The 25325-nt window shown below is 46.6% G+C and overlaps 1 long non-coding RNA gene across 1 annotated transcript; it reads right to left on the reverse strand.

Moving 5' to 3' along the window:
- Positions 1 to 14935: 14935 nt before the first annotated feature.
- Positions 14936 to 25014, reverse strand: LOC102415547. Its single transcript, XR_329205.3, has 2 exons — positions 24898 to 25014; positions 14936 to 15226 (listed from the first exon to the last, which is right to left on the reverse strand). It is a non-coding gene; the product is annotated as an uncharacterized LOC102415547 (long non-coding RNA).
- Positions 25015 to 25325: the final 311 nt, after the last annotated feature.

A 25325-nucleotide genomic window follows, 5' to 3' on the forward strand; every position in this document is an offset into this window, starting at 1 on the left:
GACTCTGTGTTCACTTACCATCTCTCCAGACTGGAGGCGATGGTTTACCCTCTGATTTCAAATCCTTGATGCGCCGGAGGAAATCTGTTTATTTTCAGTTTGCTCAGAATTTTTCTGTTGTAAGAACAGGAATGATCACTGCCAAGCTCTTTACATGTTAGAGCTGAAACCAGAAGTTCTGAGTCTGTCTTTTTGAAGTAATGGAAAATCTAAGCCACCTGGAAGTAAACAACAGCGTTATTTCTTACTCAGGTAACTGGAGATTTTAGAGGTCATTCAAGACTTATGTCTGGTTTGATCTCCTGGCTCAGCAACACTGATAAGAACACTTATTCCTTTCATTTTTCTGTTCTGATTCCTCAGTGTCATCTACAACCTGGTTTCCAGGTGGCTGCCAAAAATTTCCATGCTATACACCCACTCTGAGAAAGAGTAACTCTCCTCAACACTGGAAAGAAAGATTCCTGGGCTTCCACCTTAATGGAACAACCCCAGGTGACGTGTTCCTTGTATACATTAGCTGTCGCTGTGAGACACTGTGTAATAACCACTGTGTAGTCTTGGTGCCATTTAACCGTGAGTGTTACTCACATGGCTGACAGTCATCTGAAAGGAGATCTGCTTGTGTCATCTGGGCTCCCCTACACATCGCAGGTTGGTGGGGTGTGCTCATGTAGGCTGGGTGACCAGATGGCTCTACTCTCAGCCAGGGAGGCTCTGCTCCACCTCCCTCCCTCTCCTGGGCTCTGAGGCTGAGTCATATCATTGTCATAGAAATGGCAGGGGTACAAGAGGGGAAGTGGAGACACAGACAGCTTCTTATGCATAAAACTGGCACAGTGTCCTTTCCGCCAGTCAGAGTAAGACCCACAGCTGTGGCCAAAGTCAAAGGACAGGACAGGATACACTGCTCAAGATGAAGCCATGGTGAGGGCATAAGCGCAGGTGAGGATTATGGTTAAATACTCCATCTGCTGCTCTCACGAGTCAGCCAACCACTGTCTTCACAGGAATTCAGTGCCTTGATTGATAAGGACCAGTCAGAACTCAGACCATAGAATGGCTGATTGATTTCTACTGTATTCATTTGCTAGGGCTGCCAGAACAAAGACAACAGAAATCAGCTAACATTTAATAAGCATTTCCTACATCCCAGGATCTATGTTAATAGCATCTTGGGTTTATTTCCCTTAATCTTTAACACCCAAAAAGAGCAAAAAGAAATCAAAATAAAGCAAAACCAAAGAAAACCTGGGAAATAAGGACTAGTGTTAGAGGGAAGTTCCTGGTGCTCCATTGGTTAGGACTGTGCTCTTTCACTGCCAAGGGCACAGGTTCAATCCCTGGTCGGGGAACCAAGATCCTGCAAGCCACATGGCGTGGCCAAAAAGAAAAAAAAAAAAAAAAAAGAACTAGTGTTAGAGATGTGGAACTAAGGTTCAGAGGGATGGGATAACTTGCCGCAGTCCCAAAGCCAGTGAGGAATGTGGTCCAGGGACCCAGAACCAGACCTGCCTGACTTTAGAGGCCAGGCGTCTAACCACCAGGCGGTACTGCCTCCAGGTGGGTTGGTTCTGTCCTCCATATGGTGTGTCTTGTATGACAGGCATCCAAAAACTGTCTTGACTGAGTGGCTCTTTAGAATAAAATACTTCCAGCTGTTCTAAAATGTTGAAGCAGCTCTAATTAGTGTAGGCATACCTCTGAGATCTGAGTTAAACCCAGGAAGTCTGATGCCAGGATGTGTGTATGTGATGAGCCACTTGAAATGAGCTGCCCCTGGGAATAAAAAGAAAGGAGGAGACATGCTTCTGACCTTCGAAAGATCATGGTCACAGCGAACAGTTAGAACATTCAGATGGAACAACAGATTCTGGTTGCATAGGGCAACTCATGAAAACACACAAATGAAAATAAATAGTCCATGTACAGTGCAAGGTAGTGGGGAAAAGATGGATTTTGCAAAAGCCTACCAGACTTGGGCTTTGAAATCATTTCTACCACAACTACCACACCCAAAACTTGGAGACTGTTTCTTAACCTTTCTGAACTTTGATTTTTCCCAACTATCTAATGAATATAATTAATGTCTGCTTCCTAAGACCCAAGTGAAAAAATGCATGAAAAGGATCTGTGACAGTGGGAAGTGAATAAATATCCAGTACTCTTGCCTGGAAAATCCCATGGACAGAGGAGCCTGGTAGGCTGCAGTCCATGGGGTCACTAAGAGTCGGACATGACTGAGTGACTTCACTTTCACTTTTCACTTTCATGCATTGGAGAAGGAAATGGCAACCCACTCCAGTGTTCTTGCCTGGAGAATCCCAGGGACAGGGAAGCCTGGTGGGCTGCTGTCTATGGGGTCGCACAGAGTCGGACACGACTGACGCGACTTAGTAGTAGTCGTAGTGTGTGCTAAATCACTTCAGTCGTGTCCAACTCTTTGCAAACCAATGATCTGTAGCCCACAGTCTCCTCTGCCCATAGAATTCTCCAGGTAAGAATACTGGAGTGGGTAGCCATTCCCTTCTCCAGCAGATCTTCCCAACCCAGGGATCAAATCCAGGTCTCCGGCATTGCAGGTGGATAGGCAAGGACTATAATTTGGGGGGTTTACATTTTGTGATGGAAAATGCATGACTTTCATTTGGGTGGACATATCAGATCTCCTGATCCTGAGAAAGTTATGTAACCTCTCTGAACATCAGTGTTTCTTTTTTTGTTGGACAAATCCTGATTGAGAATCTACTATGTTTGAGGCACTGGACTAGGCCAGCAGAGGCATGGCCAATGCAATCCCTGAACTCCAGGGACCCACAGTACTTGTCTGTAGTAGGTACCTTCATCCTGCCCCTGTAGTGCCGAAGGACAAGAGATGCTGTGCGTCGAATACCACAGGGTACATAGCAGTTTAGTCTGCGTCAAACAAAATTCATCCATGAAGGATGGAAGAATGCCAAAGAGAAGGTAGTGGGTATGTACTGGTTTTTTGTGGCTGTCACAAATGACCATAGACTTAGTGTTTAAACAACACAATATTACCATCTTACAGTTCTGAAGATCAGAATACTGACATGGATCTCACTGGGCTAAAATGTACGCATGAGTAATGTTGCATTCCTTTCTGGAGACTCTAGGGGGAGAGCTAAGGACTGAATTGTGTTCACCCCAAATTTATATGTTGAAGCCCTAACATCTCATGCAACTGTCCTTGGAGCTAAAGCTTTTAGGAAGTTATTAAAGTTAAGTAAGTTATTAAAGTTAAGTTCATCCCCTGGAGAAGGAAATGGCAACCCACTCCAGTATTCTTGCCTGGAGAATTCCATGGACAGAGGAGCCTGGCGGGCTACAGTCCATGGGGTCGCATGAGTCGGACACCACTTAGTGCTTTCTTTCTTTCGTAAGGTCATAAGGCTTCCCAGGTGGCGCTAGTGGTAAAGAACCCACCTGCCAATGCAGGAGACACAAGAGATGTGGGTTCGATCCCTGGGTTGGGAAGATCCCCTGGAGGAGGACATGGCAGTCCATTCCAGTAATCTTGCCTGGAGAATCCCATGGACAGAGGAGCCAGGCAGGCTATGGTCTGTAGAGTCCCAAAGAGTCGGACATGACTGAAGCGACTTAGCATGCACACACAAGGTCATAAGGATGGAGTCCTAATGCAACAGGACTGGGTATTGGTGGCCTTATTACAAGAGGAAGAGAGAGAGAGATCGCTCACCCTGTGTGCAGGTACCAAGAAAAGACACCACCCACAAGCCAGGAAGAGGACTTGATCGTCACCTCCAGCCTCCAGAACCATGAGAAATCAATTTCTGTCACTTAAGCCACCCAGGCTATTTTGTAATGGCAGCCTGAACAGACTAATACAAGAATGCTTTTTTTCCGTTTTTTCCAGATTCTGAAGTCTCCTCCGTTCTCTGGTTCACGGCTCTCCTCCTCCAGCCCTCAAGCCAGCAATGTCATCTCTCTGAATATAGCTGGGAAGGGTTCCCTGCTTTTCACGACTCATGTGATTCGACTGGGCCACTTGGATAGTCCAGGAGACTCTCCCCCATGTCAGGGTCCTCAGCCCTAATCACATCTGCAAAATGTCTTCCGCCTTTGAAGGTAATATGCACAGGCTCCAGGGACGACGATGTCTTTAAGGGGCCATTATTCTGCCTACTGCAGGCCCCAGGGAGGTCTGTTTGGAGTTCAGGCACAGATTCTGGAAGAACATCTAAGTGCACAGAAAGAGAGATGAGAAAGTCATGCTTTGTATTTCCAAGGCTCAGCATCTCTGCCACAAAGAATACACTCTGCCAAACAGGGAGTGTAAGTGGTCTGGTCAGACATTTCCCAGCAGACATGGTCCGCAAATACCAAGAGTTAGCAGGCCTGGTTTGCTGGCGTCTTTTCTATAGCATACACTTGATTCTGATCATTGATAAAAGATCCTCCAGCAGGGGGGCTCCAAGAACAAGTACTCTAGGAACCCCCACCACTGCGTTCCCAAGACAAGAGAAGCACTTCCCCGGGGCCATCTCCAGGAAGAGAAGGGGAAGGGGCAGAATTTGAAAGCCCCAAGCATTTACTTAGGAAGGAGACTACTTTTAAAAATGTAATTTTATTTTTAATTGGAGGATAATTACTTTACAATATTGTGATGGTTTCTGCTATACATCAACACACATATATATTACCACATGTAAAATAGATAGTCAGTGGGAATTTGCTGTATGATGGAGGGAACCCAAAGCAGGGGCTCTGTGAAAGAGACTATCATGTACTGGAATGAATGAATGAACATCACTCAGTCGTGTCCGCCTCTGTGATCCCATGGACTGTGGCCCACCAGGCTCCTCTGTCTATGGAATTCTCCAGGAAAGAATACTGGAGTGGGTTGCCATTCCCTTCCCCAAGGGGATCTTCCCAACCCAGGGATTGAACCCGTGTCTCCTGCATTGCAGGTGGATCCTTTACTGTCTGAGTCACCAGGAAAGTACTTTATAACTGAAAGAAGCCAGCTAAAGCCCAAAGAGAGAATTATTGTTCATCATCAAGGCTGGTTCCCAGTTACCCTGAGGGGTGGGGCAGGGGTGCTCCTAGGGAGATTGATCCTTTCATTGTTAATAAGCAAGTCACACTTTCTTTCCCCACCTGAGGTTGGCATGTGTTCCTGTTTGGCCTCACACAATGTTTTAGGTAGCTACACTTACGATGCACTCCAAGAAATGAGTTTGCCATTTCCTCCTGGCTGGCCTCAAATATATGCCCACCGGGCTGCTCCCCTTTAAGGTTCTTCCTGGAGCCCTAACATGGGACACCTGGGGACAGGACCCCCTTGACCCAAACTTTGCCAATAATCACAGCTTAAGCTCTGCCTAGAGGCAGGAGGGTGGACCAGATGTCTTCTAGTTTAATGAGTCTGTGGTGGGTAATTCAGGGTGACTGTAACAAAAAATTGACTGTCAATATTCATTTGGCTATTGCAAGCTGAAAAGTCTGCTTGCCAGGAGGTCAAAGCCTCCTTTCCAGGGGGGCGCCTCCACCTCCCCCTCACCTGGCTATTTTGCAGAATGGTTGCTATAACACAGAGGGGTACAAATAAAAATCTTATTGGTTTTTCTTACTTTCAAAACATTCCCCTCCCACAAGTATCAGTGACTCTGAAGCTTGAACCAAAGATCCTGATTATTTTACCTGGGAAAGAATGATTTATTCCTCCCAATGATTTTATCCTGATAAATATATTATTTCTTAGCATGCCACACAGATGCACACTCACCTCCAACATGGCCAGCGACCCTTCAGACAGGGAGCTGTGAGTGTGCAGCTGATCCAGGTAGTCTTCCATCCACCTGCTGGGCTGTCTTCCCCTTTGTGCAGCTCCTCAGGGGCTCCCCGCTTCACCTGCCCTCAGGACATTGGCACAAAGCCCAGTCATAGGCAGGTACCACGTAGTCAGGGAGTCGGTGTTCCCAGCACAATGGCTAATTTCCACATTGGGGTATATCTGCAGAAGAGTATATCTTAAAGTTTAAGAACAACTTCCAGGTGTTTCTGAAGCACGGAGCATCCAGTTTCAAAGATCAGCTGTCTGTGGATACAATTAAACCAGTCTGATGCTCACTTGTACCTTTTTTTTTTTTGTCATTTGGTGGCACAGAGAAGGACTGTCACCCTGCAGTAATTCTGAGCTCCCAGCTTTCTGTTTGATCCATGTTCCATTTTCCCAGGCCACACATTTTGGGAAGGTATTTTTCACAAGAGTAGAACTGAATGATTTTCCTCCCTTTTTCTCCTAACTGCTTCCTGTGCCTGGGGGTATTCACAGGTCACTGCTCTATATCAGGAGGCCACATGTTGCTCATTCACCTTGAGAAACATTGCCCCTTTGCGGCTCCAGTTTCAACGGTTTGTTCTCCAGGTTCATCCGAATTTCACACAGGCCACTTGTGCCTCAAGCATACCTGTCTTTTAGTTACACATAAAAAACACTAAGTCAAAGATCTGAACTCCATCATTTTTCCTTCCTAATTACAAGGTGTCCATAACTTATTATCTAAAATGCCAGGTCAGGGAGACTGTGAACTTTGGGGAGAAACAGACCTGAGTTTCAATTCTGGCTTTGCTATTTATTAGCTATGTGACCTTGGGCAAGTTGCTAAATCTCTCTCAGCCTTCACAGAATGCTTCTCTCTCCCAGAGGGAGAGAAGCTCACTGAGGCTGAAGCTGCAAATCCCACTTGGATAAGGGAGGACCACTGTGGCTGTCCACTGGACATGTGGACAGTGTGAGTCCAGCATCCCAGGTGGCGTTAGTGGTAAAGAGCCCACCTGCCAATGCAGGAGACGTAAGAGACCCGGGTTTAATCCCTGGGTCGGGAAGATCCCCTGCAGGAGGGAATGGTAACCCACTCCATTATTCTTGCCTGGAGGATCCCATGGCCAGAGGAGCTGGTGGGCTACAGTCCACAGGGTCACAAAGAATCGGACATGACTGCACGCAGGCTTAATTTAACTGAGCTTTCTGTTTGTAACAAAGACTCTGCACCAATTCCATGGCCCATGGCTCACATCTTTCTCATTTCTGGGCCCGTGGCCCATTGAGTCCTATCTGCCTCCTCTGGGGTCCATTGACCCTTGCATCTCTCCTGATCACCCATTAGAGTGAATCTTCCGGAGTCCGTGCAGAGGAAGGCCTGTCTCCTCTAGACCTCAGATGTTTCAGCATGCTACTTGGTAAGGGCACACTTTGAAAAATTTAAAGGAGAATGTGCACTAGATGTGCAGGAAATTGGTGAAGAGACCCTGGGGGTTGTGGGTGAAGCATCTGCAGCAGTTTGTCCCTGTCACGTCGCCGGCCGCCACCGCCCACCCTGAAGGCTGCGAGGATTCCGAGGAGGAAGGGAAAGCATCTGAGGGTGACAGTCCTGCTTTCCATGAACAGAGTCAGGTTGTCGGAAGCCCACCTGAAACCCTTAGGGAGCAACAAAGGGGACAAGGTGGAGACGAGAGGGGGGAAAGGGGGACATAAACCCAGCAAGAAGTCCCCAAACCTGAAAGACAAAGCAACCACACCAGACACCAGCGCTGAGTGTAGACAGCCCGATGCATAGATTCTCGTTGCCTCTGCACAAGCCTCCACTGAAACACAAACACTTTTGGGAAACAAGTGCCACAAGCATGTGCACACATGTGAATGCAGGCAGACACACACACACGTGTGTGCGTGCACACTCTCATTCATCCCGTAGCCTGGTGGAAACCCAGCTCAGCCTGGCTGAGCCTTCCCCAGTGACCATCTCTCAGGCTCAGCTCCAAGTGACACCTTCCTGCACATGCAGCACAGTGGGGTGGGGTGGAAGGACACCCTGGGGTGAGTAGCATCCCTCTTTAATCGGACAAGTTCTGTTCTCAGATCATAAGGGTTTCCCCGTGCACCCACGGAGACCAGGCTCTGGTGTTTGCCTAATGTAAGCGGTTAGCCATTCTAAGTTAGGGAACTACTACTGACGATCGCCAAGTTGGGTGGGGGGGGTGGTCGAGTGAGCCCCCTTGTTAGCAGAACTTTAAGAAAATAGGGCTTGTTAATGCCTCTGGAGTCTTCCCACGAGGCGCAGTGGTAAAGAATCTGCCTGCCAATGCAGGAGATGCAGTTAGATCCTTGGGTTGCAAAGATCCCCTGGAGAAGGAAATGGCAACCCACTCCAGTATTCTTGCCTGGAGAATTTCATGGACAGAAGAGCCTGGCGGGCTACAGCCTATGGAAGCGCAAAGAGGCAAACACAACTGAGCGCACACACATACACTATGCCTCTGGCAGATTCAAGAGTTTCAGTGTGATTAGGGAGAGGAAAAGATATTAGACAACCTCCCGACTTTTTTTCCGGTTCCTGAACAAAAGCCCTGAGTGAGTCTGGTCCCATAAAGCCCGGCAGATAAGCCCAAGGTTTGATTTTCTGTGAAGCTGTTTTCATGTCTTAAACTCACACAGTCTTAAGAATCTCCTGTTTTGCAGGCCCTGCCTTCACCCACTTCTGTGAGGATTTCTGCTCCTAGCCCCTGGTGTGGGGCAGCAGACCCCTGTCCCCACCCCAGCTAAGAAATAGACCAGCCTGAACGCAAGTGCTCAGGGTCCCAACCATCTCTTTTCTCTCTCTCCCTGACCCCAACACTCCAGATTATTACAGAAGGGGGACTTCCCTGGTGACAAGTTGTTAAGACTTCACCTCCCAAGGCAGGGGGAGCAGGTTCAATCCCTGATGGGGTAGCTAAGATCCTACACGCCTTGTGGTCAAAAAAATCAAAACATAAAATAGAAACAATATTGTAACAAATTCAATAAAGGCTTTAAAAATGGTCCACGCCAAAAAAAAAATCTTAAAATTATAGAAAAACCCAGGATGACTTGTTCTAGCCGATTGGCAACATCCTTCAGCGATCATGCAGTTTTTCCTGAAGGAGAGAAAGAAGGTGAATCTGAGAGTAAAACACTCAGGAAAGCTGCACAGAGTGACGTCACTGCCAGAGCACTCAGTGGCCAAGGAGACGGAGATTCCGTCAAAGTCCACGCCAGGAAGTGATTGGACAACTTGGATGAATCATGGAATTAGAGCATCAGTGTCGTTTACCAACCCAACCAGCACAAGCCGCCAATCAGCCCTGGTGCACAGGCTACTTCCCAGGAAGAGGCGGGGAAGCTTCACGCCAATTCCCCCCTCACACCTGCTGGGTGACTTGGGACTTCAGTTTCCTAGACCATAAAATGAAGAGTGTGTGATTCTAGTTCTATAAGTTCATGTTATTCCTAGAGTTTCTAAGGCCCAGAACTCTGTCTCTACTCACGTGGACCAGTAAATAAATACTTCTTCTTCCTGGTCCACAGATATAGTCAGCAAGTATGCTCACGGGTCTCCAAGAAGTTAGCAACTCTATTTTTGGAAGGACAATCCCCAGCTGGGGTGTCCAAAAAAAGGACAAATCATCAACAAATAACTCAGCCTTTGGTATTTCAAACACATCATAAAATGAATGGCGAGGGATTTAATAGACTTGGGTTGAGGGAATCTGCCTTATATGCAGAAGAGTCCAAAAACATCATAAAAAAACCTGCCAAACTCATAAATAAACATCTCCAAGTCCTGATATCATGTTTTCCTGGTGCATTCCTCAATTTCACTGGCTATAATGGGTTCCTGTTGAAACCTGGATTTCACAACTTTTGTTTTGAATATTCCCGGCAGCACCAGGGAGGATCAGATTTCAAAAAGAACATTTTGGCCTTTGGTGGGGGACAGGGTAGCAATAAGCGCAGTCATAGGATTTCCCCTGTAGATCTTCTTCATCTTGACTTTCTTGCTCCCTCCTCCCCACCAGCACAGAAATTCAAGAAACACCCCGCAGGGCAGAGCTGTTAAAGGGACAGAATGCCATTGCATGGATGCTGTTATTCCCTGGACTCTTATCATTCTTGTGTATGTCAACTTAACACCTTCCAATTGTAAGAGGCTATGCTGAACTGAAAGCCTTTTCTGGTTGCTGGAGTCCTCTCTACCTGGGCACTGGAGGCTGGAAGTGCCCGAAGAAACACTCACTGGCAGCAATCTTAACCCGCTGGCAGATGGGAGTACTGGACCGATGAATGCCCCAGCTCCCCTGCGCCTCGGGAAGGACAGCTCTGAGCAAGCTTCTCCCCGTCTCGGATCTCCAGTGGCTGGCCCCTCAGGCGCTCAGGAACACACCAGCTGTGGCTTCTCCCCCTTCTCTGCCTCACTTCTCTGCTCTCCCATCAGTGCTTCCTGGGATCACCTCCCAAATAAATTAGACTCCTTGGAAGCTCAACCTGAGAAAGCCATTCAGTGTAATTAGACACGTAATCAGATTTTTACATGCATACACTTTTAGTTGTAGACAAGGATATATAGACAACCTTTCCAGATATGATTTAAGGGATCTCCAAACTATTTATTGCAGTGGGATCTAAAAAACAGCCTCTCGTTAAGGAGGTTATAGCCTTGCATTACACTCCCTGGTGGCTCAGCTGGTAAAGAATCTGCCTGCAGTGCAGGAGACCTAGATTTGATCCCTGGGTCAGGAAGATCTCCTGGAGAAGGGAACAGCTACCCACTCCAGTGTTCTTGCCTGGAGAATTCCATGGACAGAGGAGCCTGGCAGACTATAATAGACTGGACTCACAAAGATTCAGACACAACTGAGTGACTAACACTTTCCTTTTATCCTTTTATTTCTTTCTCTTATTGCAAAGTGATAAATGCTTATTGCAGAAAAAATTTTTAAATATAACTAAGCAAATAGGCCGGAGGAGGAAATGGCACCCCACTCCAGTACTCTTGCCTGGAAAATCCCATGGACAAGGAGCCTGGTAGGCTGCAGTCCATGGGCTCGCTAAGAGTCAGACACGACTGAGCAACTTCACTTTCACTTTTCACTTTCATGCATTGGAGAAGGAAATGGCAACCCACTCCAGTGTTCTTGCCTGGAGAATCCCAGGGACGGGGCAGTCTGGTGGGCTGCCGTCTCTGGGGTCGCACAGAGTCGGACACGACTGAAGCGACTTAGCAGCAGCAGCAGCAGCAAGCAAATAGGCCGGAGGAGGAAATGGCACCCCACTCCAGTACTCTTGCCTGGAAAATCCCATGGACAAGGAGCCTGGTAGGCTGCAGTCCATGGGGTCGCTAAGAGTCAGACATGACTGAGTGATTTCACTTTCACTTTTCACTTTCATGCATTGGAAAAGGAAATGGCAACCCACTTCAGTGTTCCTGCCTGGGGAATCCCAGGGACAGGGGAACCTGATGGGCTGCCGTCTATGGGGTCGCATAGAGTTGGACACAACTGAAGCAACTTAGCAGCAGCAGCAGCAAGCAAATAGGATAAAATTTATGTCATCAATAATCTTATCACCCAGGTTGCATTACTGTTGATATTTTGGTGAGCATCTTTTCAAGTGCAAGGATGAATGTGTGTGTATGTACACATGCGCACAAAGAGAATCATGATGTTTACACTGTTTGGAATTCATTTGTTTCCATTAACAATGTCTTAAACATCTTTCATATAAATATTCTTCTGCTTCTGCATTTTAATAGCAGAACAGTTTTCTGTTGTGCAGTACTGCCTTAATTCACTTAATCAATTGCTCTTCATTTGATATTCAGGCTGACATTTCACATTTAAAACAGACATTAGTTCTGTTGATCCTCTCCACAACCTGGGAGAATTTGGGTCAAATGGAACAAGGATTGTTTGGCCAATGAACCAGCAGGGCCCATCTCATAAAGGAGGCAGGAATAAAACACTGAAGCGTCACAAGGACCATTAAGCGCTAGACTCTGTGGAACTGAACTTAAGTCACCTTAAAGATGCCAATTTATCCCCTACCCTGCTCACACGCCTTTAACGAGGCCTCCATTCATGGACCCCCAGATTAACGGGTATTGCACCATGTCACCTTAATCTCTGGGACCACCATTGATTGAGCGATGATGGATACCTGACCCACGGGAGGCTAATCCACTGGCTGGCCAGACTCATGGCTTCTGTGCCCTGGTTCAAAAGAATGAACCAAATCAACCATAGTCTTCTCTTCCCAGGAATTGGAGCTAAAAGATTGAGGGGAAGGTTTCTGGTCATCTGTAGGCACCAGTAAGCATGAGTTTCAGGCAGGGGACCATGTGTGGGGCCATTTGCACATCAAAGCCATGAGACAGCATTGCTCAGAGGAAGGTTGGGAAGTAAAGATTGGGTAAAAATAACAGAGTAGCAAATAAGGAGGGAGCAGAGGGTGGAATTGGAGATTCAGGAGCTGCGAGCTCCCTTCTCAGTTCACACCCAACCTGAAGCCCATTCATGTCTATTCCTTGCTGTATTCTTGAATCGCTTTCCCAGATACAACCTTTCTTTTGTTATTTCTTAACTTGAACTCATCTGAGTCAGTCTATTCTCTGTTAATGAAAGATTTCTTAACTTGGATATAAAGCCTACAGACCTGCATACATGGAGAAAGTCAGCAAGTGCTGGAATTGCTGGGGGAATACTCAGGGCGGAAGCGAGATATATCCTGGCCTTAGGAGGTGAGTGGGAATGGAATGGCAGCGATGAGCCAGAAGACAGGCTGAGATGAAGGGACAAGCTCAGCAGGTCTAACAGAGGGTCCTTGCGAGCGCACGGGGTCTTTTCGGAAGAAGGAAGGTGACGGGCAGGAGGGGAGGAGGAGCCCCAGTGAAGATCAAGAGAGACCTCCATTTCATGGCAGAATGCCTGGACAGTGTGAAGAAACTAAATGCCCAAGGAGCAGCCCACCAGCATCACCTGAGGGCTAAAACCTAGAGGGTGCTGTTTGCTCGGTCATAGCTTAGGAATCGAGGTGGTGGGAGAGAAGGGTAGAATGATGTGTCCTGGACACCTGAGCCTCCCCCACTGCCTCAGTTTCCGCACCCTTAGGACAGAGACAGTGTCCTTCTCTTCAACCATCCACAGCTCACCTGGAATTCCTCCACAAATTACACATCAGCCCTGCTACAACCTTGCCCTGGAGCTGGGAAAAGACTGCCCAGGACTGAGGCAGAGATTTAGCACAGCTTTGTCCTTGAGAGCATTGGAAAGCTGAGGACTCAAACATTTCTGGGTGGAAATAATGTCGCAGTGGAACATTTCTAGCAGGCACCCAAGGAAGTTCATAACGTGTATGAGCAGGTATCGGTGGCAAGAGATAGAATGACCATGTGAGTGTTACTAACAATGTGAGTATTACTAACAATTCAGGAATGCAAAGCATTGCTCCCCCTGGGAAACTGAAAACAGGTGGTGTCATGCACTGCCAATCAATCATCAATCAATCAAAACTTAAAACTTGGTTTCCAGTCCCAGATTTGCCATCATGAGTGTAGGTAAATTATTCCCCTGTCGGAATGGAGGTGGGACCAGGTAATGGTGAAGCTGTCACAGGGGCAACGCCCTGCTTTTCCTAGTCACCCCTGAGCGCTGGGTGGGGTGCTGGTGCAAAGCAAAAGAAGTGAATTTAAGTTGTTGCCGGAAATCTCATCTCCCTCCCCCCTCCCCATCCCTGCACTTCCCTGTGAGTCCTGGCGCTCACCTGCCCACAGGAGGCAGCACGAAGCTGACCCCTCTCTTCCCAGCCCCCTGCCCTCGATTCAACTCAACCAGAAAGGAGGCTGAACCTCTATTTGGTCCCTCCACTGTGTCCCATCCAAACTCCTCACTATGGGCTGCTGCAGCTGCTGCTAAGTCGTTTCAGTTGTGTCTGACTCTGTGTGACCCCATAGACGGCAGCCCACCAGGCTTTCTGGGATTCTCCAAGCAAGAACATTGGAGTGGGTTGCCATTTCCTTCTCCAATGCATGAAAGTGAAAAGTGAAAGTGAAGTTGCTCAGTCGTGTCTGACTCTTAGGGACCCCATGGATTGCAGCCTACCAGGCTCCTCTGTCCATGGGATTTTCCAGGCAAGAGTACTGGAGTGGGGTGCCATCGACTTCTCCACACTATGGGCTAGAAGGCTCCAAATGACATCTAGGACCTGTCCTGTTAGGCAGACTCCCTGGGGCAGCCATTCTACTGACAGGCTGCTCTGGGTCAGACCCTTCTCCTTCCTCTAATCAGCTGAGGCCAGAGTAGCTGAGTCTCCTGTGAGAGGACATGCGGGGCTGCTCCCCAAGCCCATCATCCAGGACCCAGAAATTCAAGTGAACTGTTTCCTAGGAAACATTCCAGGAAAAAAACCCGGTTGTGGAATGGAAAGGGGGACCAGTGTGCAGCACTCAGCCCAGTCCCATGGAGGGGCTCTGACTCCACTGGGGGCTCTGGGGAGGCATCAGAGTTGCCTAAATTGTGGGTGTGGGGCAGACAGGGCAGGGTGTCTAGACCCCCACACCCATCAGTCCGTCCACACTTCTGGGTCTCCGGGCACCCTGGACCCAAGTGAAGGTGGTCAGTCTACCAGGAGAGAGGCATCAATGCCAGATGCCGGCGGGTGTGAGCAGACCGCTGCATGGTGTGCAGCACTGGGTCCATCTGAACTGGAGCCGGTCACAAAGGTCACGGTGGGGGTCTTCCTTCTTCCTTTGCGGGGAGACTCTGGAAGCTGCCTGAGCTCGCGTCGTGGTCTGGGAGCTTGTTACATCTGATCTGTGGTGGAGCAGCGCTGGGGACGCCGATAGTGGCTCACGGAGAAAACCACACGGCTGTCTCATCCCTGCTGGGATGGAAACAGAGATCCTCCAGCTCCATGCGACTCTGCTCCTTTCTCATCAGAGGATGTGCAAGGACCACGCTTCCTTCCCTCCCCCCAAGCCCTCCTCCTCAACCTCTGTTTCTGTTGGAACAACATCATTCACAACAGCCAGGTGGGTGTTCACTGAACCTTTTCTTCCATTTTCTTTTCTATGCACAGATAATTATGCGCATCAAGTTGCCATGCAGGGGTAAATATTGTAATTTGGCTTCAGGGATATTAGGCATAACGTGGTTTTTGTTTCCAGTGCCTCGCAGGCTAAACACAGAGCATGGCATCTCCTCCTGGAGGGGCTTGGACTACAAATATGGCTTTTTATATAAAAAAAAATCTTTTCTGAGCCCTGCGGTGCATCCTTCATGTTCTGAATAGCAGCATCATTGTGACATCCGGTGGCGGGCAATTCAGCTGGTGAGTCATGCACCAGCGAGACATACGCTCCAATACCATCATGCGATGACAGGCAGCCTGCAATCAAGCGATCAAATGTGAGACTTTTATTAGCAGATTAAACAAGAAGCTTTCTCCAGAGGCTTCTAAATCAACAGAGCCCATGGTTATTGCCCACTCACATTTATACTCAAAGAATGCTAGGCATCATTTACATGTGAATCCTCATCTAGCTGCTCCAGGAGAGGAGAAAGCAAGTCACAGCAGGCTGACTTCTCTCCCTAGGCTGGAGGAGAACATTCTAACCTAGCAAACAAACTGAGGTTGCCTGATGTAACAGGGCCACTGAGTGAATGGGGCTGGATTCCAGTTCAGGGCTGGGCTGTGCTTCATGGACATCTCCTCGGGATCTATCTTGAGATCTCTATGAATTAGTGTGGAGCTTGGGTACCAAAGGAGCTCCTGGTTCTGGCTCTGGAGGGTGGCATGGGCTTCTCCCCAGTGGATGCTCTGAAGGTCACCTCTATCAACCCTAAAACTGAGAATAAATCAAAAGTGGACTTCTATTCCCTCCAAACCTGCCAAAAAACTGGGCAAGGGTGACTGAGCAGCTTGGGGCCATGAATGTCTTTTATAATATTTGCTCAGAATAACCTTACAGGGTGCCCAGGAGCTGTGCACGCACGTGGTTCATCCTCTGTGAGGTGACTGGAAGTGGGAAACAAGAAGGGTGTCCCGGGACTTCCCTGGTGGTCCAGTGGTTGTGACTCCTGCTGGTAATGCAGGGGGCATGGGTTCGATCCCTGGCCAGGGAACTAAGATCTCACATGTTGCATGGTGCAGCCAAAAAAGAAAGAAAAAAGTGTGGCCCTTCCTCTCTGCACTGAAGGCTGACTTCTGGCAGGACAGCAGGGAGGGGATTTCAGCTGAGGATGTTGGCTTAAGTGTGTCTGTCCTGGTGCCCAGTGTGTGCCTGGACCAATGACCTCTCGTTCAGTTTCCCGAGTCTTGAAGCCAAGAGTGCTTTTCTCTAGAAACTGGCTTGCAGAGAGCAGAGAACGTTTACACTAAGGTTTAAGGGATGCTGTGATTTAAAAAGAAAAATTAAGGCGCCTAGGAGGAAAAGTAAACACATTATTTTAAAGCTAATTAAACAGGCTTTATGTAGTACCTGCCAGATGCAATGGATCAAAGGGAATGTACAGTTTAATAAATCTCCAATTTTAGGGGGTTTATGATCCCAGAGGGTAAAGCAGTTCGGAGTGAGATGATGAAAGGCAGAACGTGGGAGGTGAGAGGCGCCTGCACACAGACTCAGGTGCACGGCCACAGAGCACTGGGCGCCGTCCCCAACAGTGGCTGACGACAGCCTCTGACAGAGCCTCTGTTGGAGCAAATGCTTCTGCACGCTTCCTGCGGTCCCAGCACCACCACGAGGACCTCACCTCTGCTCACTCGGGAAACCTTCACATCCTGCCATGAAGAGGCGCCACCATCATTCCCACTTCACAGGTGACCAAAGCGAAACACAAAGGGGAAGCAGAGCACCCTCCAGTCCTACCCAGGACACCTTCTCTTTGGGACTTCTCGGCCCTTTTTTGTCTTGTTACTTCTCTTGCAGCTGTGGCACTCAATTACATCAGCTTGGGCTGCACACAGCGATTCAACTCGACAAGGCTGTGTCAGGTTTCAAGGCTTTATCAGATTTCAGGGCAGTGTGGCATCAGGAAGGACCAAGGCAGGGGCCCCACCCTCAAGGAATCTATAATCCAGCAACAAAGATGACCTTGGATATAGACTGAAATCAAATTCACAGTGGAATGCCCCATGTGCTGAGAAAAGGGAAGGACCGTTTACTGTTAAGGATGGATTTGAAATGATAACCAGATATGGTGTGTCTTTTTAAACAAGTGATGTTGGGTTTTTTCATGATCATGAAAGTAGGAACTCATTGGAAAATATAGGGAGGATAAAGAAGAAAATTAAAATTATTCATAATCTCACCAACCAGAGAAAAACATTACTATATGTTGATGTATTTCATTGCAATCTCTTCTATCTGCAAATTAAGGCTTGTTAGAAAAAATAGCAATAGAATAGTACTGTTTATGTGATTTTGTATCAACATTTTATCATGAGCATTTTTCCATTGTCACTAAAAGTTGTTTGACATATAATCTTTAAAGGCTATATGACACATAATTTTTAAAGTTTACATAACACGCTCACGCATAGACATGCCATAATTCACCAGTCCATTTTACTGTTGTTGGCTGTTTACATTTTTGCCAGGTTTTGCTAAAAACAATGCTGCAATATGTACTATGGATGTTATTTTTCTCAAATCTTGTGTGGAATCGGCCTTCTGTAAAAATGGTTAAACATTTGTAAGAAACTACAAAATGTCTAATGAAACCTTATTTGTTCTGATATTGACATTGCTGCTCTAAGAAAGCCAGGTGTCCTAGACCATGGAGGAACCAACCCAGTCTCGTGCGCCCAGGAGAATCTGCCTTCTCAGGCCTCATGCCGTCTTATTGGGCCCACTGGCCAGCCAGTAGATGCAGGGCCACCCTCCCATCACCATCTTGCCATATAGTAGCCAAGTGGTTCCCAGCATCTCCACTTCTATCCCAAATATCAACGGTCAAGTAAAAAATGTTTCCTTTGGCCAATACTCTCCCAAATCCTTAGAAATGAGTCTTGTTGGTCCACTTTGAGTTACATGTCCAGCGTATATTGTTTGATAGTCATGAAGGTCAAGGAGATGAAAATTCTGGCTGGGCAGACCTGTGTCTTAAAGTTTCCAGCTATGTCACTTTTATGTAAACAAATAGTAAAATGGGCTAGCCTGGAGCAGCTCCAACCAGCAGTCTCTTGGGATAACCCTGACCACACCTCAAATTCAATATGCCCCCAAATACATCTGTCTTCTCTGCCAAAGCATGTGCTTTCTCCTGTGTCCCCTTGGCCCTGGAAGTCATCATTACATGTGGGAGACCCTGGGCATCAGCTCACCCGGATCCTATTTATATCCCACCCCCCACCTCATGGTGCAGTGGTAAGGAATCCACCTGCCAATGCAAGAAACGCGAGAGACACAGGTTCAATCTCTGAGTCAGGAAGATCCCCTGGAGTAGGAAATGGCCCCCTGCTCCAGTATTCCTGCCTGGAAAATTCTATGGACAGAGGAGCCTGGTGAGCTACAGTCCACAGGGTTGCAAAGAGGCGGACACGACTGAGCACACACATACACTCTTTGCTTGCGTCTACATCAGAGTCTATGGAAGCTAAAAACTTAATCTCCAGTGACTCTGACTGCTGTGTGTAGTCATGCAAACACTACTGGCCAATAATATATAAGCAAGTGATGCTTGGAGCTATTGCAGGACCAGAGTCTTATAAGGACCAGAGTCATACACCAAGGAAGGAAAAGCATGAGGAAGGACCCTGGGTCACGGAAGATGTTTCAGTACACTGAATTGGTCTGAACTGCCCACCTCTAGGTTTTCTGTCACATGAGATAACTAAGCCTCTACTTTTTAAAGTTGTCATTATTTGCCGTCAAATGTAATTCCTAAGAGATACACCCTCTTCCCAGTCACTAGAGAACCTCAGAGTTTCTTCATCACTTCCCACAGTTACTCCTCATCACTGCTCAGTCACCTAGCACTATGGATTTTACTTCTCTGGGGAAAAACTAAAAGCCACAATAAACCAGTTGTGTGTCAGCCATGCACGGTGATACTTTATGGTATTAGCAGATCAAATACAGATTTGGTGGGAGGTTGTAAAAAAACAGACTCAAGTTGTAGACGAGTGATTAACTACAGTTATTTTGCTAGAAAGTGTTAAGGTCCTTGCCATGTTTGGAATGTTAAAATGATTCAATTATTGTTTTTGCTCAGTCACTCAGTCGTGTCTAACTCTTTGTGACCCCATGGACTGTAGCTCATCCTCGGTCATCCCCTTCTCCTCTTGCCTTCAATCTTTCAAACTTTATTTCAATAAAAATTTTAAAAAATATTATTGCATAATAATAGCATCTCTAGCCGTGTGAAACAGAACAAAATATGACTTATAACTCAAACTGCCTTTTAAAGAAATGGATCCTGTTAGGAGAAGCTCTTTGTCTGCCCTGGATGTAGAAATGCTTTGTGATGCTCTTTTAGGAGCATAAGCTACAGGCAGCTGAGTGACCTTGCTTAGTGGAGGGGAAACTGGGGGAAAGGGAGGACAAGGGGAGGATTCCGTGTGCTGTGGGAAGGGCAGGTCATGGAGGAGCCCCAGGCAGCTGAGTGTTTGGAAAGGACTTTGAAGACAAGGAATGAAGACATGGAGGATTAAATTGTTTGTGGTGTGATCCATTAGGCAATGACTCACCAGCTGTTTAGGATTTCCCTGGTGGCTCAGACGGTAAAGCAACTGCCTACAATGTGGGAGACCCGGGTTCGATCCCTGGGTTGGGAGGATCCCCTGGAGAAGGAAATGGCAACCTACTCCAGGACTCTTGCCTGGAAAATCCCATGGATGGAGGATTCTGGTAGGCTGCAGACCATAGGGTTGCAAAGAGTCGGACACAACTGAGTGACTTCACTTTTCTTTCCCCAGCTCTTTAGTAACATCCTCCAAGGTTTTATGTGAGTGACTCAGATGGTAAAGAATTTGCTCACTGTGCGGGAGACCCGAGTTCAATCCCTGGGTCAGGAAGGTCCCCTGGAGGAGGAAATGGCAACCCACTCTAGTATTCTTGCCTGGAGAATCCCACGGACAGAGGAGCCTGGTGGGCTGCAGTCCATGGGGTTGCAAAGAGTTGGACATGACTGAGCGACTAACACTTCCACTTTTTAAAAAAATTATTTATTTTTAATTGGTAGATAATTACTTTACAATTTTGTGTTGGTTTCTGCCATACAGCAACATGAATCAGCCATAGGTATACATATGTTCCCTTCCTCTTGAACCTCCCTCCCAACTCCCATCCCATCCCACCCCTCTCGGTTGTCACAGAGTACCGATTTGAGCTCTGAGTCATACAGCAGATCCCTGCTGGCTGTCTATTTACATGTGGTAATGTACATGTTTCCATGCTGCTCTCTCCATTCGTCCCACTCTCTCCTTTCCCCACTGTGTCCACAAGTCTGTTCTGTGTCTAGTCTCCACTGCTGCCCTGCAAATAGGCTCATCAGTACCATCTTTCTAGAGTCCATATATATGCATTAATATGTAAGATTTGGTTTTGTCTGTCTTACTTCACTCTGTATAATAGGCTCTAGGAGAAGGCCACTTTTAAACTGAAGAAGGGATCATTTCTCCCCTGGACAAGCACAAGGAGGAAAATATTTGATGCAACAAGGCAATGACCCCAGTGAAAGAAGGTCACCAGAATTTGAGCACACCTGGAACTCACAGGCATCTTGGGGTGGTCTTGGGATTTCAACAAGCCATGGGTTTGGCTTTAAATTTTTAAATTTTAAATAATTTTAAATAAATTTCAAGCTCTGGGAAGCCCCAGCTGATATAAAGTCTTTATGTGATAAAGAGATGACTGTTTTCTTGAATAACACACACCCTGCAAAAGATATATGTGAGCAGATAAGCCATGTAGCAGACCAGCAAATGTTTTTATTTACTATCTTTCTTCTTTATCAAATTCTCAGTATCCAAAACAAATGGATGAAAGACAACGAGATGAAAAATATAAGAATTTGAATCGAGAGCCCTGTAGGGAAAATGTGGGAGGAATTCTGATAGGAAGTCCAGAGGGAAGGATTAGAGAAGATGGCAAGGAATAAATAATCAAAGAAATGTGAATAGAAAATTCATCTGTACTGAAAAACAGCATGCATCTTGAGATTTAAAGAAAATGCTAAGCACGATAACTTCACAAGCATGATAACTTTAAAATCATATCTAGACCTATGCTGGTAATTTTCTAGCCAATGAGGATGAAGAGGAAGATTCTAAAAGCTCCCAAGAGAAAAACATCTCTTAAAAAACAAGAATATAAGGGCCATAAAGATCTTATGCCAGACATAATCTCCAGTGCCATGAAAAAAATGATATATCTGACTATATAAATACTACAGATTCCTGCCTTTTGCTATTTACTGAAATCTAAAATAACACAAAACTTTATATCTATTTGAGACATATATATGTAACTAGATGTAAAAGTCTTGAAAAGGATACCAAGCAAACTTAACTGGGTACACCTCTGGAGGAAGGAGGGGGATGATGTGGAAGGAATTTTCACTGTTTTTATTGTGTATTCATCTCCATTTCAATTATTGAAAAGCTGCCCTATGACCTGAAGCTTTTTTAAAATATATTAAACTCATAAAAACAGAATTCCCTTTGCAAATTAACAGATGAGGACCTGCTTACTTAATTTCATCATTGATTCATTTATTCTGCCCATATTGACTGGCCACCTACTATGTGCCAGGCATTATTTTAGGCACTAAGAATACAGTTGTGAACAAAACAGACAAAAGCTCCTGCTGTTGTGGTGTTTTATACTCTAATCAGTAGAGGTATTGGCTTCCCAGGTGGCATTAGTGGTAAGGAACTTGCCTGCCAATGCCGGAGACATAAGAGACACAGGTTAGATCCCTGCATCAGGATGATCCCCTGGAGAAGGGAATGGCAACCCACTCCAGTCTTCTCACCTGAAGAATTCCATGGACAGAGGAGCCTGGCAGGCTACAGTCTATGGGAAAGGAAAGAGTTGGACACAACTAAAGCAACTTAGTACACATGTATGCGAGAAGAGACTCCTCAAGCCTCATTCTTTCTCTCTCTCTCTGCCTTGTTGGGGCTCAGCGAGAGGTGGCTGTCTGCAACCCAAGGGTGAGCTCTCAGCAGCCACAGACCCTGCTGGCATCTTGATCTTGGACCATCAGTCTCTAGAACTTCGAGAAAAATATTTCTGTTGTTTAAGCTGCTCGGTCTGCAGCTTTTGTTATTTTGCTATGGTATTTGCAAGCTGACTGGCACAGACAACAGCAAGCAGAGTTTTACAGAGCAATATACTCCTACATGCACTTTAGGCATTTTATGTCTGTTATATCCCAACAGAAAATGTAAAGAATAAAATAAAAGAATGCCTCCAGCATCACCAAGGAGAAACACCTGAACCAGGTAAACAGCTGACATTTCTGGATCCTCTCTTGGATCTGGACACTGGGTCCCAGCTGAGCTGCTGCCAGGAAACAGGGAGCCGGGCCAGCCTGAACTCCCAGAAGAATTCTGGGCTGGAGCAGGATGGAGAACAGGGAGGGTCCTGCTACTGAGAGTCAGCCAGGCCTTCTTTTTCCCTCGGGCAATGGAGGATGGAGGAGGTGGCCCAGCTGGGAGGGCAGAACAGGGCAGGAGATGACCTCTGCACCCTGCGCAAGCCAGTGGTCATGGTCAAACCCTGGTGACCCCGCCTTCTGTCCCCACAGTGCTCAGTCTACCAAGTGCCGCATGACTCTGAAGGCAGAGCTATTGGTGGGCAGCGAGACCCACCCAGATGCTCGTGAGCTGGGTGTATGAGAGATGCTGTGTGATGCAGAGTTAGCACCAACGGTGGAATGATTCCAGTGGACATTCATTACCTGGCCTGTGGCTTGAAAGAAACATGCTCCCCTTTCCTGTTTTGCTTTCAGAACCTTGGTATATTTCATTTTCTGGCCCCAACCTGACCACAGAACAGCACTTTTGACTTGAAACTGCTTTCCAGGAGAACTTCTTGAGCAATCCTGAGACAGGTTGGGACCTGAGACCCTTTGCTTGCACCTGGACACACCTCTCCTCCAGCAACAAAATGCAAAGAAACTGGGACTGAAAATAACTGTGCATGCACAGTTGGGGCTAATTCTAGACCCAAAAGATACAAAGAGACAGTGAAAAGAAAACTCAACTGCCACTTCTGAGGAGCCTGAATCAAAAACAAGATGTCAAAAGCAAAAGCAGAGTGCTATGCATGCCCTCAGCACACAATACCACCAGAGGGGTGGGCAAACCACTGAAGCTGTCCCTCCCGCCACCTCTGACACACCCCTACCCTCATCCCAAATAAGGAATCAACTTGCCCCACCTCTGGGAGTGAGCAAAGAGCCTGTTAACTTCTCGCTCCCCTCTCCCCACCCTGGCTGGAACAGGGCCCCCAATAAAGCCTTGCCTGAATTTCCTGTCTAGCTCCTTGTCTATTTCTATTGATTGGGGAAAGCCAAGAAATTGGGTCAGTAACAACCCTAATAAAACTTTATATCTATGCTTTTCATATGTACTCTCACTTCTAAAAATGTGAAATGACTTCCAACCAAAAATTAAAGAAAAAAATTAACTTATTCATTTAGAAAACATTTATTGAATGTTGATAATAGGAAAGGCTCTGTATCCAAATCTAGAGATCTACAGAGAGTGATCATTTACTTAAAGATTCATGGCTAAGTTTCTCTGTGCCTTTAGGAGTTTACTGATTATTAGCTAGGTGAAATATGAAGGGGATTAAAGATGGAAAAAGTAAATTAATACCAGATTGGGATGAACTGAGATGAAAACATTACTGATCAATGAGAAAACGAGATGCTATTTTCAATAGGTTCATTTACACATTTTTTCAGAATACATTTTGTGAAAAGTGAGGTATAACTATGTACAAACGATCCCTTCCCATCAAGTGAACAGTCCTTGATAGTCTTATATGAAAAGGAAAATAGTTTCACTTTATTAATGTAACTGAATTTAGTTACATTATTTCCTATGAATCATCATTAGGAGACAATAGTATGAAGCTATGAAAATCACTTGAAGTATCCTCCATAAAGAATTATACTTTCTCCACTGTTCCCAACAATGGATGTAAACCTCCTGTTACAGTCTAGCTCCAACTGATGCTGTGAAAGTCAGAGGTTGTGTGAATAAGGATAAATACTCTATTTTGGTCATTTCCCTAAATTTCTTCCTACCGATGTTAGTGAACAGAAGAAGAAGATGTGCCAAGGGTTAAATACTTTTGGTGAAAACAAGTTAGAGGCTGTTTTATTGCAGGGTGTCTCAAAGACCAGATGCACTGAGGTGCATGCTGAGTCTTACGATGGGAATGCCTTGTGTGGTGTAGCCCCAGCTAACCTGCTCTGAGGGCAACCTTCATGGAGCATCTTGCAGACTAGTGGTCTATCAGAACACATCCCAAAAAAACACTCTTCTGTCTGAAAATATCAGGAAAGACAGTTGTTATAAGACAAATGCCCTTCACCTTGGGCTCACTCTGCTGTGCGTGGCCACCATGCTTCCTGACATTACAGGACAGAGTGCAAGGCTGTCTTTTCTGGGACACCCTGGTTTCCAGTTCAGAGGCTGTGAGGCACGAAGTGGGATGTGTCTACTTGTGTTCTCCATAGCATCGCCTAACTCTGACCTCTATCCTCTAAGTTTCACATTTGACTTGCAGGGTGTCTGTGCAGGGGTTACAGGGATTCCTGTGGTTGGCAAGAGACTCGGGCTACACGCAGAGGTGAGAGATGGGGGCAAGGGTGGGGCCAGAGGTCCATCCTGCCCTTAGAGGTTGGCTGAGGGCACTAGGGGGCCAGGGATCCAGGCAGCAGGGAAACCCAGAGGAGGAGGGCTCAGCAGACCAGCAGGGACAGGGGACAGGAGATGGTCATGACATGTTAGTTTCAGCTATGGTTCTGCAGTGATAACAAACAAAGCTAAAGTCTCCCTGTTTTAGCACAACCACAGTTTTACCTCTCGCTTACCCCATAGCATGAGATGAGCCAGTGGCTTCGTGAGCAGCTCTTCATGCGGTGACTCCAGAGCCCAAATCCTTCAACTTAGGATGCTGCCATCTTAGCCATGTGGTTTCCATGGTTACTGAGGAGGAGGGAAGGAGACACAAACCACCTAACACCATGAGCTGGAAACTTTGGAATGAAAATCTGCAACCATAACTCCACGTCCCCATCCATTTAGCCAGTCTGCACTTTCCCAGGATCCAAACATCAACCAGCACCTAGGAAATGCTCAATAAAGTCTTGTTGACTGAACAGTGCAGGGTTGCTGGTTTTCAACTAAATGTATTGACTTTCCTATTTCCCTCAAACACAGAGGATATAATTCCAAAAGAAAGCAGTGGACCCTCCGAGCAGGCGATTTCATGGGAAGTTCAAGCAGGCATACTAATTGT

Source organism: Bubalus bubalis, chromosome 14, assembly GCF_019923935.1.
Source record: "Bubalus bubalis isolate 160015118507 breed Murrah chromosome 14, NDDB_SH_1, whole genome shotgun sequence".
NCBI lineage: Eukaryota > Metazoa > Chordata > Mammalia > Artiodactyla > Bovidae > Bubalus > Bubalus bubalis.